Raw genomic sequence first — 18,067 nt, forward strand, 5'->3', positions numbered from 1 at the left:
CAAAAGTCGGTACCAAAACAGCACAACAATAACAATTAGATCTCGATCAAACCGAGCCATGGTGGTCAACGGCGAGTCCTAGGGCGGGTCAAGGTCGAGCCGGATCAACGGTATTAATTAAATAATATATAAACTAGTGTAAGACGGTCTTACCTTATGATCTCGAGCGGAGGGACAAAAGACGGTCTTCTATTTTAATTTCTCCCTTTTCTTTTCTCTCTTTCTCTCTTCTTTCTCTTTTTAAAATCTTGATGGTAGATTGTCTTATGATAGGATAAGGTTAGGATGAGGATAAGATGAGTGGATAAGGTATAAGGTAGAGTATATAAGGGTAGGATGGTAGTATACGTATATATTTACATGTATCGTATATTATTATTATTATTATAATTACTAGCTTATTATTATTATTTTTTTTTTTTTGTAACGAGGGAACCCGCAGCCGCTACCTTCGGTGCGCACTGGGTAAACCCGCGGGTGTACGTGATAGCCTGCAAACCACGTATACCAGGTAAACCACTCGAGGGTGACAGGCTTCGAAGTCTATTAGGCATGAACTCAGGCCAAGAATGCTCCACAAGATTTTGCTCTTGGGGAGGCTTGAACCTGGGTCTCCTGGGAATTATTATTATTATTATTATTATTATTATTATTATTATTATTATTATTATTATTATTATTATTATTATTATTATTATTATTATTATTATTATTATTATTATTATTATTATTATTATTATTATTATTATTATGATTATTATTAGTAGTAGTAGTAGTAGTAGTATTTTATTCCGCCTCATACATAACCCGTATAACTACAATATAATATAATTTTATAAAAATATATTTACCCATTCACCGTTGACTAGTGTTTGACCAAAGTAATAAAATGCGGGGTATTACACTACGTTCATTGATTCATTGTTTCTAGGTTCCAAAATCGTCGCTCTAATACCACTTTGTAAAAACCCCATTTACCAAAGTGCCTTACCAAGGCCTACTTTATCGAATGGAGGTGCTACCATCTCGGTTGTCCGAGGTAGTAAGCAACACAATTACTATAATAAAACAGAAATGTAATAAATATGGTTTAAACAGAGTTACAAAATTCCAAATCTCCAATTGAAGTGTAAAATACAACTCAAACTGCTAAAGTGTAAAGCCTACTAAAAGAACAGCGGAAGCTAAAGGCAAGTGCTAGACTCAGTGGCGTCCCATACATTTCGAAAGTAAGCTCAACCATCCAAACCTGCTTCACACCCTGCTCACCATTCTCCAATGGATCACCGCAGTTTTGAAAACAAAGAAGGGGTCAGTCAACCATACAGTCAATCATAAGATAACCATTAAAATGTAACTAATCCAATAACTCTGTAACAATCAACCATTTCTAACTCCAAGAATTAGTGTCCGAACTTCAGCCCGGACACGACTACACCTTGCAGTGAGTAGTCCTGCCAGGTTACGCATCGCAATAGGTAACCCACTCCGCAGTAGTAGACCGCAGCCATACCACCTAAAGCCACGCTCGTCGCAACGAGTGATACGTGTCGTTAAGCGTATACAAATTAATAATTTATAAACCTATCTTAACCTCAAAAATAACAAACATAGTAAAGGATAAGTAGGGTCGATCCCACAGAGAGACTGGAAAAACTAATTAACTATATAGTACTATTTTCACTAACTTACATATATACCATTTATTTACATATTTACGGCTATTAACATTATGTACGATTAGGGGGAGTTTGTTTATAGTTTTGATCTAATAAAAACTAGTTGAACTAAAACTAAATACTAAGAAGCTAGTATGAAGCACGTGAAAGACAAGTTCCCAACATAATTCCAATTTAGTAAATCTAGTCCAATCTACTGACAGTTGGTACCGTAAAATCTTGAGACAATTAATAGGTTAACTGTGGAATTTAAGATAACTAAAATTCCCTATATCCTCTTAGATTACAATTGACCTGAACTAAGCCGAACCCGATTCTTAACTAACCAATCAATGTAAGTCTGTCGCACCTTACCAAAAACCGGATTAGACGCATTACGAGCGAAGAATAATTAACCCTACTAGTCCCTGGGTATCGTCACTACCTAGAAATTAATAGACTAAGTTTTTACCCTCAACTTAAATCAATCCCAATTCGCAGAGACCAATTCAAATGAGTTGCTACTGGTACTACGCAAATTGAACTAAGCCTAACTTACGTAATTAGCATACGATACAATCAAAAATCACAATAAGATAACAAATTATGAGAAAGATTGAATCTTGACATTAAAACAGTAAAACTTAAATACTAATTACTCAAAATCAATCGTATAACAAATATCAGTATAAAGTACTAAGATTATAGGACGGATTTCTAAACCATAAACTAGGTACAAGATTAGTAAAGAGAACTTATTCTATAGCCCGGAATCCGTCGCACAACCTTCGGATGTCGCACCTTCAATTGAACTAGAATTCGCCCTTACGCCGCCGTGTACTAAGACCACGCCGGAGTACCTTCTCCTTCTACTCTCGTCTCCTGGTTTAGGTAGAAGATCGTCTCACTTTATCGCTCAATTTCTGGGAAATATGTGGGTAATTGCTTCTTCCTCCTTCGCCTCCCGCTCTGACCAAGGAATCGGGTATTTATACTCGATTAGGGATCAAGTTTTGTGAGATATAAGATAGATTTTGTGATTAAAATATGGGAAGAGATCGAATTCGAGAATCCAAGACGGAGTTGAATTTTCATCTTCATTTGGTTGCTTTGCGTTGTTCCAGTAGCCTCCGTCTTATGTTCTTATTTACTGCTTCTTTACTTTTGCTTTTATTCATTTGGACTAAGACCCACGTGTACAAGTTGGGCTCAATGCTTCTCTGCTTTCTTCATGATTCGTTTATTTTATACTTCACCGGTCCATATGCTTGTGTTCTGTCCGTTTTATTTGATGGGCCGCGAATCTTGCGTTATTGGTTAAAGATTACGTATGTGCCTGCTTGCGTGCTTCTTTATTTGCTTTGTTTCGCTTTTTATTTTGTTCCTTGGTCCGTTTTACACATCCTCGTGTCATACTTTTGATCCATTAAGCGCGTCATTCAGCCCATTCTCTTCCGTCTTGTAATCTGCTATACCAAAACACACTAAATATGCCCATTTGCATTTAAAATAATAATAACAGTAATTAAATCTCGAATTATCGAATATATAATAATTTAGCTCAAATAATGCGAAAGACGACACTAACAATATACGGATATGGGATAAAAACATATATAATTATGGGCTCATCAACGAGCGAGCCCAAATCATTAATATGCACATCCCCCTTGTGATGAGAGCCACAAGGGGCGAACATGGGGGTGAAGACCATCTCCCGCCAATGGCTTCACAATCATCTTAGCAATACCAACAATTATACGATGCCAACAAAATAACCATGATACTATATCACTTTAAATCACATAATCACCACATTACTCATAATTAATCATATTGAAGAACTAAGTTGGGAAACCCTACCTGACTAGCGATTCCAAGCAAGGACAACAATCAAGGCTAGAACGGCTTGTCTACGAAGTCCTCACCTAAACAATGGTGATCAAGTAATACTACATCATAATCCATCACTAAACAACTAATTACCCCCCAAAACTTAACCCAAATTAGGGTTACAACGGATATAAACTAATTGCAAATGAAATGAGATTAATACATACAAATAGATTGACACAAGAATACGAAATCCAGCGACCGAAGGCTAGATCCTTGCTTGCTTAATGATTATAGTGATTAGGGAGGATTTAGAGAAATGTTTTTAAGTTTAATAAACTCATAAACGAAATGATTATAAAAATATAAAACTCCCTTATCACCCTAGTCAAACCATGGAAAAACGACTCGTCAAACCGGGTACTTGGCCGAGTACGCGACCGAGTACGCTCAACTCATCCGAGTGTCCCCTAAACTCGGATGAGTACACCCAAGGCAGTAGCCTGCTTAAAACGCACAAGACACTTACTCGATCGAGTATGGCCCACTCGATCGAGTACTCAAGGACCAGAAAAGGGTAGTATTACAATAGGCATGTGTAACACCTCCATCTACCAAGGAGCCTTAACAAGACCTTCCTCAGCAGATAAGGGCGTTACCATCTCGGTTGCCCGAGGAACAATAAATATCAAATGTCGATAAAAGAACAATTAGGTTTAGTTACAAGTTATCAACAAAATAAAAGATACAACTCATGACATCTATCAACTACGTGATACTATCTCTGCCATGACTCGTGGTAGACTCGTCCCTCCAAGCACCCAGCTAAGATCCATGTATCAACCTGCTAAGACCGACTGCTCACGATAATGGATCACGGTAGACACAACACAAGAAGAAAACACAAACAATACCACACAAGGTCAGTAATCGAAAGAACGCACAAATGAGATACAACAAACATACACCCCCACACCCTCTCTAATCACCCACACTCCTCTGACTGCCCGAAGGACCAGTCCCGCCAGATTACCAATCGCAACCAATAATCCTCGTTGCCAGTGGGGGACCGCAGCCGTACCCACCAAATCCCCACTCATCGACACCGAGCAAAAACCCAAGTTCCTTAATGTGCACATCCCATCCTGTGGCGGGTTCCACAGAGGGCGAATCAAGGGCGTGAAGACACTCCCGCAAGTGACTCCACTCAGCCGAGGAAGCGCCTCGCGAACCACAGACAAACACACAACTACCAACTACAACCAATCCACACTACCAACCACAATACTAATACAATCAGACACTACAAACAACATACTAATCAACCAACAGTACTGAGTAGGAAAACCTACCTTTAGCAATCCGCAACAATACTGCATATGACCATAAGACGACAAGCAACCACCATAACCACCTATACAAACAGTTTGGCAATCTATTACTACTACCACAACCATAAACAGAACTAAGGAAGACAATGATGATGATGACAACATACCTATACATAGCATTCCGGCGACAAGACGCTACCCGACTCATGCTTCCCGTGCCCATGGTGTCTCAACTCTTAAAGGCTCCAAAAGAATGAATATGGGTGAAGGAGAGAGATGTGACGGCAGTTAGGTTTAAGAGAAAATGAAACGAAATAATTTTGGTTTCACGATTCCGCGGTTTATATTTTACCGCTGAACTCCAGTTACTCGATCGAGTATGTAACTTACTCGATCGAGTGGCTGAGCTACTCGATCGAGTAGCCTCCACTAGATCGAGCATCCTAAACTCCAAGGGTTACTATGTCGCAAGACTAAACTCATAAGACTACCAAAGGTCTAGACATGTGTCTAAGGTCAGTCAACGACGGTCAACGGGTCCCTAAAAGGATGGGTATTACAGTCTTCCCCCCTTAAAAAGAACTTCGTCGCCGAAGTTCAACTCATCATCCCCCACGACTCAGGGTGTAACATGAACTAATGTAACTGACAACAACTCATCCCGACAGGAACCGACACAACCAATCCCATGTATCACCTATCTGTTTATGCCCACCACTCATCGTCATCATCTACCTCAGCAAGTATACTATCCAATACGACCAACTACCGAGTCATCAAGCATGCATTATACGTGGAAACACACTAACACCGCCTTTTACTTCTACCTTACTAATCGAATTTTAACACTGCATGATTTCATACATCATACACATCATACTCATTTGGCACAACTATTCCATTTACTCCTCCGACACCTAATCATCAACAACAATTAATTACTACTCACCAAAGTATAGTAAATGATCAGTCACCTATACAATAATAGATTAACATTCATTTAAATCCTTTATATTATGCAACAATGTAACAATTCACTTTACTTAACAATTTCACGTGACATCGCAGCTACGAGCATTTCCTTCACATAGTTTAAATTTTAAGCAAGCAAAATGGTTAAGCAACCCAAAGTGGAGTACAACAGTATGGTGAACTTTACCAACAATCTACTCAAAATATGATATTTTTGTCATAATTTGTTATTTTTCCTCATGGGACATTACTCTTCCCCTCTTAAAAAGAACTTCGTCCCCGAAGTTCACCTTCAAGACAAGTTACAAATATTACACGAAATGATAGTTTCACACAAATTGACATTACGAAACAATCTTAACATACGTTGAGACCGACAACTAACATAGTACCTCCTTGACATTACTTAGATAATATGTATACATGTGCATATACTTGGGAAAACAATCGGAAAACGAGTTCATGAAACGCAGCGGCATTAAACTAGATATTTGTAAAAATTGCTTACTTGTTTTTGTTAGGTTCATATATCTATTATTAGACATTTCTAATAGTGATTTTAATCAACATATTAAATTTGTCATAGTGGATCTAGTGCATGCATAACAAAAATAGAGATAAAATAAGAAAACAATGGTTCTTACATTGTTGTATGGCACGAAATGGGCACAAGTAAGGTCTCCTACCTTCACTTGTTCTTGAGCTATCATAAGTATCAGGATGATCCTCCAAGACTCTATATTAGGAGCCCTCCTTTTGATTGCACCCAAGATTTAACCCAAAATTACTACTAATGTTAACTAGATATTATGTGGTAATGCACCCTTAATATTTACTAATATTAATACACTAGAAATATATAACAAATATTAGTATTTGAGTGGTTTTTGAGGTTTTTGCATGTAAGGAAGATATGAGGATTTTGAGAGAATAAAATGAGAAATATTGAGAACAACGAATGTTCTTCTCACATCTTGAAAGTTCCGACCAAAGTGCTCTTTATAGAGCATTTTTGTCTTCTCAAAAATCACATGCAAATGCTTTATTGGTAGTGTCATATTAAGTAGAGGCAACATCACAAGTGGTGCTTGTGTCATAAGATTTTTAGGCAAAATAGAAGACTTAGGACAAGTGTCCTATCTACTCTAAAAACCGGTGGCCATGCTCTATTTTGGTCCATTTTTGTCTTATAATATATGTCCCACAAATGTTTATAAGTCTTATGTTTAATTATCTTACATAATTAAATATTAATTTGATCATAAACAATTATGGGACAAATTAATAAACATATATATTCACTCAACTTATTGAGTAATATTTTACCATTATATCAACATATAATGGGTCCCATAATAGCTAGTTAGTTAAATTTACAATCTCTTGTAAATGCAAATAACTAATTACCTCTACCTCAAAATATTTATAGAACCTCAACATAATTTAGTAAATTAATATATCAATCCACTAAATCGAATCTTATTTAATCACATTATAATAAGATGCAAAATCCAACTCATGTAAATAAGGGATTAATTAATCCGTATCGAATACAATTAATTAATTGTTTATTTGGGTCTCATCCTTTAGGTGTGACCTTAAGGGATCAACTGATCACCACCGTCAAACGACAGTAATGTCAAACTCTAGTTAGCCAATCATTACTGATTAATGTTGATCAGTTGACTATATAAATGAATCATCCCTTACGTATTCTTAATTTGAGATTTATACATGTGATCGCATTATTGTTGAGGACATATACTCCAATAGTTTTGTAACATGAATACGCAACACATATCAAGATCGAAACTATCGTTGACGACTATACAACTTAACCACCGTTTAGGAAGTCTAGCAAATAGCGAGAAACATGTCATCTCATGAAATTAACATAACTACCTTGACAACATATGGAATGTAATACGAAATATGGAGGAACATAATTATTAAACACGTCGCAACATATGATTATCCAACTTCTTTCATAAAGGTCGAAGGGACGGTATATAGGGTCAACAGGCCGGTACTCGATCGAGTTGAGGTCATTCGATCGAGTCCCTAGACTACTCGATCGAGTAAGGCATACTTGATCGAGTTCAGAGAGTTCAATACACTGCCAAGGCCACACCCAGCAGGTACTCGATCGAGTAGAGGGCACTCGATTGAGTATCCTCTGGTCAGGTCACCCTCCAACGCCGACCAAAACAAAGAAATTCTAGTCCAACTCCGGGATTTCATCCCGAAATCTTTCACCTGCACTACTGATCCAAACAATCCGACAAAATACAGCCTTATGACCAGTTATAAACCAAAAACAAATCCAATGTAAGAAGGAACAAAAGAAAACAAATGTCACAAGTTCACTAAACAACAACAACAAGAAGCCATCATTCGAGGCCTCCACCTCAATCCTCTACCATCTCCTCATCTACTCCTCCTCCACCGGACGTGCCGGCTCCAGCTGTGTCTCCTCTTGCGGTAGCTCCTGTACCCGGATCTCCCCCTGCTCGCCATGGCGCTAGACAACCGAAAGGATAACTCCTAGGCTCCCCCATGTAGCGGATCTACACTATAAGAGTGGAAGACTCCACAATCATCCCCGACACCTCTCCACCAAACTGGTTGGGCCAGGTTGGTCCCAATTCTCTGCACGTGTGTCATCTCATACAGGTTCCGGAGCACCAAGATGTTGGACACCCTCTCGGTGAGCTCACTCACCTGCATCGCGGGACTGAAGGAAGAAGGGTAACTGGGATACTGGTATTATGGAGGCGTGGGCTCCACAGGCTGAGTCTCACCAACTCTCTCTCTCTCTCACCCGCCTAGGACCTCTCCCCACCCTAGGTACTTGGTCCTCAGGTCTAGTCTGGTCTTTCTTGGTTAGCTCTGGCATCACCTCCAATAAACCATCATCTATCAGGTAGTACTGACGGGTAGTGGCGGCCTCCTCGTCATCTCAGTCCGATGCAACCACCTCCGCGGTCAAAGGCTCGGTCACAGGAAGATGCTCTGGGTCAGGTAGTCTCATCCAACTCATACCCAACACCTTCCAAGCCAACTCACCACCCTCCAAAGTCCTTAACCATTTCTGGTCGATGAAGTAAGCCTTATCTAACGTGGGCACAACAGGGACCATAGGTTTGAGAGCCAAAGAGGCCTCAAAGGTAGTTAACCGCTCAGCTAACCGGGTGGCTATGACACCACAACTCAAGTTGTAACACCCCCACATACCGAGGAGCCTTAACCAGACCTTCCTTAGCATATAAGGGCATTACCATCTCGGTTGCCCGAGGTAAGTAATCATCAAAAGTCGATAAAAGAATAGTTATAGTTAAATTTACAAGTGTTACAACCAACTAACAAAACAAAGATACAACTCGTCAGCTATACACTGTCTCTATCAGAACTCGTGACGACTCAGCCGCCAGACTCCGGCTATCAACCACATCAACACTGCTAAGACCGATCGCTCACCATAAGGGATCACGGCGACACATAAACAAACAAGACAACCACACCAAAGTCGATGAATCGAGGTAAGACACAACACAAACCAACAACACACGTCAACGCAAAACAAAACACAACCAAATCACACATAATCATACCCACTCCAATCAATCTCCCTCACCGATCGTCCACTGGACCCGCCACACGATGGGGGGGACCGCAGCCGTTCCCACCTAAGCCCCAGTCATCATACCGAGCGATAACCCTGTCCCATTAATGTGCACATCCCCTCCCGTGGCGGGTTCCACGGAGAGCGAAACTAGGGCGTGAAGCCACTCCCGCAAGTGACTCTACTCAGCCGAGGATGCACCTCGAGAACCAGAGACAATCAATCACAGACAGCTGCAATACAACAACGACCAATAAACTGTATACACCAACCGACTACCGCATATACTCTGCCACACAGACACAACAACAACACAACAACCACGACTCAACAACCGACACGCTAGACCATCCACAGAAACTGAGTAGGCGAACCTACCTTTAAGCGACTGCAACGATTCCATGCCCATACACGCAATACCCAGCAATCAAGCAACACCTATATACACAACACAACCATCTATCACTACCAAACTAACCCTAACTGAAAAGACAAAGATATGGATGATGATGACGACATACCTACAAGATGAAACCTGGCAAAGAACCGCTACCCGACTAAAGCTATGCACTCCTAAGGCACAAGGACCTTCAAAGGCTCCCATGGAAGGTATATGGTGAAGGGAAGGGAAGGAGGCGACCTAAGGATCTGAAGAAATGAGGCGGAAATGATTTGCGGTTTTAACAAAACACGATTATAAACCCTCGCCGAAAAGAAGCTACTCGATCGAGTGGCCCACCTACTCGATCGAGTGGCCCCTACTCGATCGAGTATCCAAGCTACTCGATCGAGTAGCCTCTACTCTATCGATTACCACCCACAACTCAAAACACAGGATAACTTTGGTACGCACTTCTAAGGACTATTACTGCTCCCAAGGTCGGTCAAAGTTGGTCAACGGGTCTCTAAAAGGGCGGGTATTACAGTCTTCCCCTCTTAAAAAGAAATTCGTCCCCAAAGTTCAACTCACCTATCCCAAAGCACAAGGTACGGAAACAAAACGACATCACTACTCTTCCGACATAGATCACTACTCCCCGGAAATGTTATCCTCCATGTCATCATCATCAACTGTCTAACGCTCCGTATAGATCGACCTCTACAACCTACTACTTGAAATACTAACCTCACCACATGGACCAACACAACCAACGACTACACTGCTGCTCACAACTCTTAGCCACGCACTACGAGATTAAACGTTCACTAATAACAACCATTAACACGAAACATGTCACATTAATACAACTATGTTATCCAACGATATGATTCTATTCCCAACACTTGACATCATAACTATCTTTCTATGACCGTCTCTTCAAAACACACTATTCAACCTTTACTTCAACATACAAATTACTCAACGAACACGTGAGAACAATTATAGTTTCGTACAAGAAATGTAACAGGAGTAATAGAAAACATCATAAACGAACAACAAAAGATTGCAATATCGGCCTCTTTATTTTGCGACATTACTCTTCCCCTCTAAAAAGGAACTTCGTCCCCGAAGTTCACCACCGAATTAATACACATATTACTTAAAACTTACCTCTTGACATGTACCCAACACATGTGATTCGTTATTGACATTACTCATTACTCATACAACTATTAATTTATAAAAGCATGTGCAACTTTATTCGAATAACTAGCCACAGTCACGAATGCATGTATATATCATTTTTATATGTATATAGAAGGACACAACTCCGGTGAAATATAATTAGTAGACATTACGGATGTAAAATGAATGCAATAAGAACCAACTACTACTTGCACTGTTCGTTACGAATACACATCCAAAAGACAAACACGACTCCCACATATGAAATTAACGGTTCAAACATGTTACTAATCATAAACAACCCTATTAAACCTCAAAACATGTAACGATATTAACATTAAAACGATTTTAAATAATGAAATGTTCCTGTAACAGTGCTACTCGATCGAGTATATAGGGTACTCGATCGAGTGCCCGCTACTCGATTGAGTGTCTTGGCTACTCGATCGAGTAGCCCGAGATCAGAATACTCCCTCCTCGTCACACCTGTAGCTACTCGACCGAGTGAGGGGCACTCTGTTGAGTGGCCACAGGTCAAAACCTTCGAGATATTCCCGTCATAACAATATATATATATATATATATATATATATATATATATATATATATATATATATATATATATATATATATATATATAGATGTCGATAAACGCGAGTCGGGATGACAACCCGACCCCTCAAAATCCTGCAACTAAGTTCAAGCTAAGCAAATTCGGCCTTATGGCCATCCATACACACCAAGCATAAAAGTACTAACTAAAAACGACTACTATCATCCAACCTAACCGAATCATAAACCAAGAGTAAGAAAAGGAGTATCACTCCTGCTGCTGCTGCTGCTCATCCATCATCTCATCTCCACCACCATCCCCTCCCGAGGTGCCTGCTCCTGATGACCCAAGACCCGCATCGACCCCTGCTCTAGCGCCTGGACTCTCATACCATAGGGTCAAACCACCAAAGGCAAAGGACTGAGGTGTCCCCCATGCCTCCATGTCCACTCCATAGAAGTGGAAAACCCCACTATAATCCCCAACCCCGCTCCACCACACCGGATGTGGTCCCTCGGTCCCAATACCCTGAGCATACGCCATCTCGTGCATGTTCTGGATTGTCAAAGTAGATGACACTCTCTCTGCCAAGTATCTCGAACGTGTCTCTGGGGTATCGAGGTAGGGGTAACAAGGAAAAGGGTGCTGCTGTGGTGCTGCTGGCTGTGGTCTGGTCTCTGCTCTCCTCTCCCTCACAGGACAAGGTCCTCTCCCCAACCTGGGCCTATCCTCCGCCGCTCTCACGTTCTCCCCCTTCTACGGCTCAGGCATCACACGAAGGATCGTGTCGTCAATGAGGTATGTCTGTATCTGTCGAGGTGCATCCTCATCCTCCTCATCAGAATCAGCCGCATCCAAAGGCTTAGTCGGTTGAAGGTGCTCAGGAGCCAGTATCCTCATCCATCTCATACCCCACACCCTCCATGCTAGGCTACCATCCTCCAAGTTTCTCAACCATTTCAGGTCGAGGTAGTAGTCTCTGTCCATGGTAGGCACCGGTGTGGCTAGGGGAACGTACTCAGGAGAAGCCTCAAAGGAGGCTAGCTTTTCATCTAACTGGGTAGCAAGAGCACCACAACTCAAGTACCGAGTGGTAGAAGTAGCCATCAAAGCAAGGTTAGCACAGACCATGGCAAGAGCGTTGAAGTCCACCCTCTCAGTCTGCTCCGGGTTAAGGTAAGATATCAAAAACAACAACTCGTGATTGTTCAGCTTACTCATATCCGGCCTCTCATAAAGAATATTCGATATAGAATGAAGGAAGACCCTCAAAGTGACATGTTGAACATCGTTAATCAACATGTTACTGGCGGTGGGAGCTGACTTCCCCAACAAACAAGGCATAAGGCGGAAAACCCCGCACTCAGATGGAATCTCGCTGATGGAATCCTTGGGAGGCTTAGCCAAACCAAGGTGAGAAGCAAAGAGGTCCATGGTCAACACAAAACTCGTGTTCATAAGACGGAACTCAACAGACTGTTGAGCTGGCTCGTATTTAAACGAGCTCATGAATTCCAAAGTCAGAAAAGGATAGGTATGCTTCCTCAAATGATACAACCCCGTGAACCCCAAGGTCTCAAAAATATGACGGACATCCGTCTCAACCCCCAGGTCATCAAGAAGGGTGGTATCCACACAACGGGTGGGTCTCATTTTGCGTTTCTGTAACGCTACAAACCTCTCCCACTATTTGAAGTCCACGAAGACTACCGAAGGATACTCGGGTACAGACGGTACGACCGGTCCACTACCCTTCCCAATTTCGGGCTGAGAAGCCCTCCCCCTCTTGCTTTGACGGGTCCCCATGTTTAGTCTCGGCATCTGTTTCAGCATACAATTTACACATACTTGCATAGGCACTTAAAACATGTAATTTAAACAAATTGAACATTGAATAATCATCTATGTACACAATTTCACCAACTAATTCCCAAATTATATATATAAATTCAGTTCATAGCATTTCAGACGATCTCTATAGCTGTGAAAATTTTAGCATGGATAACATGATTTACTCGACTACTTCAACTGTCAAGACATGGCTCAAATACTACTTCATATATACTTGAAAACAGGCGAAACATTCATGTATGCTCATAGAAAGGCAACTAAGTACACACCATCACCGACATTCAACATTATGAGCAAGCTGCTCAATTTAAATAGTCAGACGGTCTCTACAGCTATAACAATTGTGACATATTTAGCAAGAATTGACGTCACCACTACTATATTAAAGGTTTAACTCTTACATACATCTTCGTATTCAACACAAAATCCCAATTATAGTGAACAAATTCCAATTTGGGGCACTTTTAAGACGTAGTTTTAAGGCAAATTTTAAGGTGAGAATCACAAAAATCATCTTCCTACATGATATAAGCAATATATACTACTCAATTTCATCACTCAACCATGTATAAGACACCCAAAAATCAATTTGATTTCACTAACCCTAGAAAATTCGTCCCCAAATTTGCAATTTCTATTCTATTTTTAGCACAATAATCATCAACAATCATGGAAGGGAAGCATGTAGATCATATCACAGCAATTACAAGCAACTTTTCATCCATATATATCGAAATTTCAGATTATTCTAGCATTCCAATAGATTCTAAGTGATGAAAACAAGAAATTAGGAAGGAAATTCATACCTTTATCAAATAGGAGGTGAAAGAACGAGATCAAACAAAGAAATGTACCCAAATTAATCACCACAACCACAAAGATATAAGAGTTTTTGAGAGGTTTGAGAGGTTAGGGTTTCGAAATAGGAAGAAAGAATAAGAAGAATGAGAAGGAATAAGGGTTTTAAGAAACCCGTAAAAGCCATTGTACTGTAGCCTACTCGATCGAGTGCCCTCTACTCGATTGAGTAGGTGCTATTTCGTCGAGTATCCGCAGAAAATTCCTACATCTCGACGTCATAGCTTCCTAAATAGATCGAGTGAGGTCTACTCGGTCTAGTAAGTACTCGCACTCGTCAAGTAAGGTTGAGTACACGGTCAGAATTACAAAATTAGCTGAAGATTCCTGCAAAACAACATTACGTGTCGATTCCAAACCAAGTTCAGAAATCGTCACTGGTTATCGTACTCACTCATATATTATCATTACGACTAAAATATATCACACGGTCTTATCATATAAGATTCATATCATGTTACGCTACATCAAACTTCACACAACATGGTTGACCTGCTACTGAGTCATCCGTATACGCAATTATGTCTTTGTATCATGTCTAAACTCGTCTTACCACATTGCTAGCAAACTTATACTTACGTTAATCAAAACACATAATTAACGATAAATTTTCCATACGTCATCCAAGTGCATTACTATCATGTTCAAGTTTCAACATAAAAAAATTATTCTACACAAATTAATCACCACACAGCGGAAACTTTCAATCATTAAACATTGCATATACCCACTACTATCTTGATGTTTCTCATACTATATCTCAACACTTCTTTAGCTATCATTATTATAGCTACGGTAAGACTTATAAACTCGTATAGGACCACCATCACCAACGACCTGAAACAAACACCAAAATTACCACATTTCATACTACATCATACACTTCTACACTTTTCACACACTTCTATCACATAAAACCTTATACGTTCCTCATTATCGTCACATATGCTCCTCCACTCCATCACCAATTCACCATACACGATTCTAACGTAACTATTGTACCAATATAAATTTCAACAAAGACTCAACCACAAACAATTTCCAACATAATCAACATACACGTTAAGTACATACTTACTGACTCCATATTCCCATACCCAGTGACTGGCTTAAGCACAATGGGGCCAACATTTTGAAATGAGGGCGCCTACTCACCCAAAATTTCGCATCAGCTGGGGCTCCCATTACACATACACCAGGTTCATTTTATTAGACTCGTTACGTTCATTAGGCTCATTGGTTACAGGTTCCAAAATCGTCGCTCTGATACCACTTTGTAACACCCCCACATACCGAGGAGCCTTAACCAGACCTTCCTTAGCATATAAGGGCATTACCATCTCGGTTTCCCGAGGTAAGTAATCATCAAAAGTCAATAAAAGAACAGTTATAGTTAAATTTACAAGTGTTACAACCAACTAACAAAACAAAGATACAACTCGTCAGCTATACACTGTCTCTATCAGAACTCGTGACGACTCAGCCCTGCCAGGACTCCAGCTATCAACCATGATGTATCACTTTCATATATACTTTTATAGCTCCCTTTATACCATTTTACATACCGTTTCGTGCCTATTATACCTTTTATATGCTTTATTCCAATGAATTGTCGATACTGCCGCTATTTTGTGTTTTGATGCAGAAATGACTCGTTATGAGTATGATCAAGCTAAGATTAGCATGGCGGAGACGGCATAGAAGAATACACGAAGCATGGCACGGGAAACGAGGAATCACGAAGACTAGAAGTGAAAGAAGAAAAGAAATAACCGGTGAAGCAAGTTCCTCGATCGAGTCACTGGGCACGACTCGATCGAGCAAATTGTCCTCGATCGAGTCACCTCTGACTCGATCGAGGATCCTCTCTGGCGGGTTTATTTCCGGAATTTCCTAAAACGTTAATCTTTTGTTATAAATTAAAGACTTGTGTTTTATTGTTAGACTACGTTATATTTTGCTTGGATATTGCTGGAAAACTCTCTTAGAACCCTAATCTTTCCTTTGTATGGTACTAATCTTTCCTCATTAATTAAATCATTATTGTTTTATGTTCTTCAATTATTGTTTTATGCTTTCAATCATGTTTTCATCTTTAATCATATTTGTTGTTGTTATTATAATTATGAGTAGCTAATCCCCTCATCTAGGATGAAGGGGATCTAGGTTAATTAAAAGGGAAAATCAATTAGTTGTTATTGATATCATTAAAGTTGTTGTTTGATTATTGTAATTCTTCTAGTTAATCAACTTGAGGCCTGAGTTATTAATTAGTGTAGCGAATCGATCCTATCGCCGACCGGGTTAGAATTGATATAGGCTGCGATAATCAAATAGAGAGTATCTAATTATAGCGACCGCATGTTAGAATCGATCTAAAGGGCATAATGGAGTCGACCGATCTTATGACCTTAAACAACTTGATAGATTTAGTAATTGATTGATAATCCCCGACTGATTGACCTAGTGAACCTAATTCCTAGACTTTTAATAATATTGTTAAACCTTCATTTAATTACTTGCGCTTAGTTTAATAGAATCAAAACAAACAAACCCCCGTAAATCGGTTACTTCTAGACAGCTTAAATACTCTTAGACTTAGCTTTTACCGCCTCCCCGTGGATTCGATACTGCCTTATCACTAGCTATTCTTGTTAGTCCTGAGATAGTTTTACTTTGATTTGGTAATACGACTTTAGCCACATCAAATTTGGCGCCGTTGCCGGGGAGGCAACAATTGTTTAGTCTTTTTGTGTTTATTTTGTCTTTTTGTCTCAGGGAACCCAGTTCCTTGAGACCGTTCTCACACTTTCTTGTTAGTTCCGTTTATGCCCAGGTCTAATAGGTCCGAGATTATTCCTTTTGATCCTGAACCTGAGAAGACTTTTCGCTACAGACGGAAATTTAATCAAGAAGTGGGTCAAGTAGAAGACTTGAGTATACTTGATGTCGAAACGGCGAGCTCCACAGAGTCAGCCGGTCGGTCTTACGAAGAAGAGGAGGAAGAAATTCCTATTCTTGATATTCCTATTCCTGATATTCCCGAAACTATCATCATGCCTACTCTAGCCAGTCATTCTGAGCCAACCTTGGCTTCTATTCCACAAGGATTCAAGCTGCCCATTACTACCAATGGAACATTCGAGATTCGGCCATCTTACATCAATTTAGTGGAACGAAACATGTTTGGAGGGACAAATGCCGAGGACCACTGCGCGACGCATATGGAAAAGTTTGTCACTTATCATTTGTTCTATTCCATTATCACCTGGAGTGACACAAGATCAAGTTAAGCAGGTGCTCTTTCCTTTCTCTCTGAAAGATGGAGTTGCTGAGTGGTTAAGAGATATGGATATGGATACTGAAGGAGTTACAGACTGGAATTCCTTGGCCCTTGCTTTCTATAAGAGGTACTTCCCACCTCAGAAGACTAATGCTTTGAGGAATAAAATTACTAGTTTCAAGCAAGGAGCTACTGAAGATTTGAATGAAGCTTGGACTCGTTTCAAGCGTTTAGTTCGATCAGTTCCCCATCATGGTTTCCCAAAGTGGTTCCTTTGCAACCAGTTTTATAACGGGTTGTTTGACGATCATCGTGCCCTTTTGGATTCATCTGCGAATGGGAGGTTTCAAGACAACACCAATGATGGTGACGCGTGGAAGTTGATTGATCAGATTGCTACCCATACCGCAAGGTTTGGAAATCCTAGGGGAAGCACGCGCGGTACTGGATTTGATAGTGCTCTGGCGGCACAGCTGGAGACTATTTCAGCCCAAATTGCTGAGATAAAGACTACCCAATCATTGGGTAGCAAAAAGAGA

General features: G+C 40.2%; 1 non-coding gene across 1 annotated transcript; it reads right to left on the reverse strand.

The window, feature by feature from the left end:
* Positions 1-17,678: 17,678 nt before the first annotated feature.
* LOC141636768 (small nucleolar RNA R71) lies at positions 17,679-17,787 on the reverse strand. The gene has a single exon (XR_012541354.1). It is a non-coding gene; the product is annotated as a small nucleolar RNA R71 (small nucleolar RNA).
* Positions 17,788-18,067: the final 280 nt, after the last annotated feature.

Source organism: Silene latifolia, chromosome Y (genome assembly GCF_048544455.1).
Source record: "Silene latifolia isolate original U9 population chromosome Y, ASM4854445v1, whole genome shotgun sequence".
Taxonomy (NCBI): Eukaryota; Viridiplantae; Streptophyta; class Magnoliopsida; order Caryophyllales; family Caryophyllaceae; genus Silene; species Silene latifolia.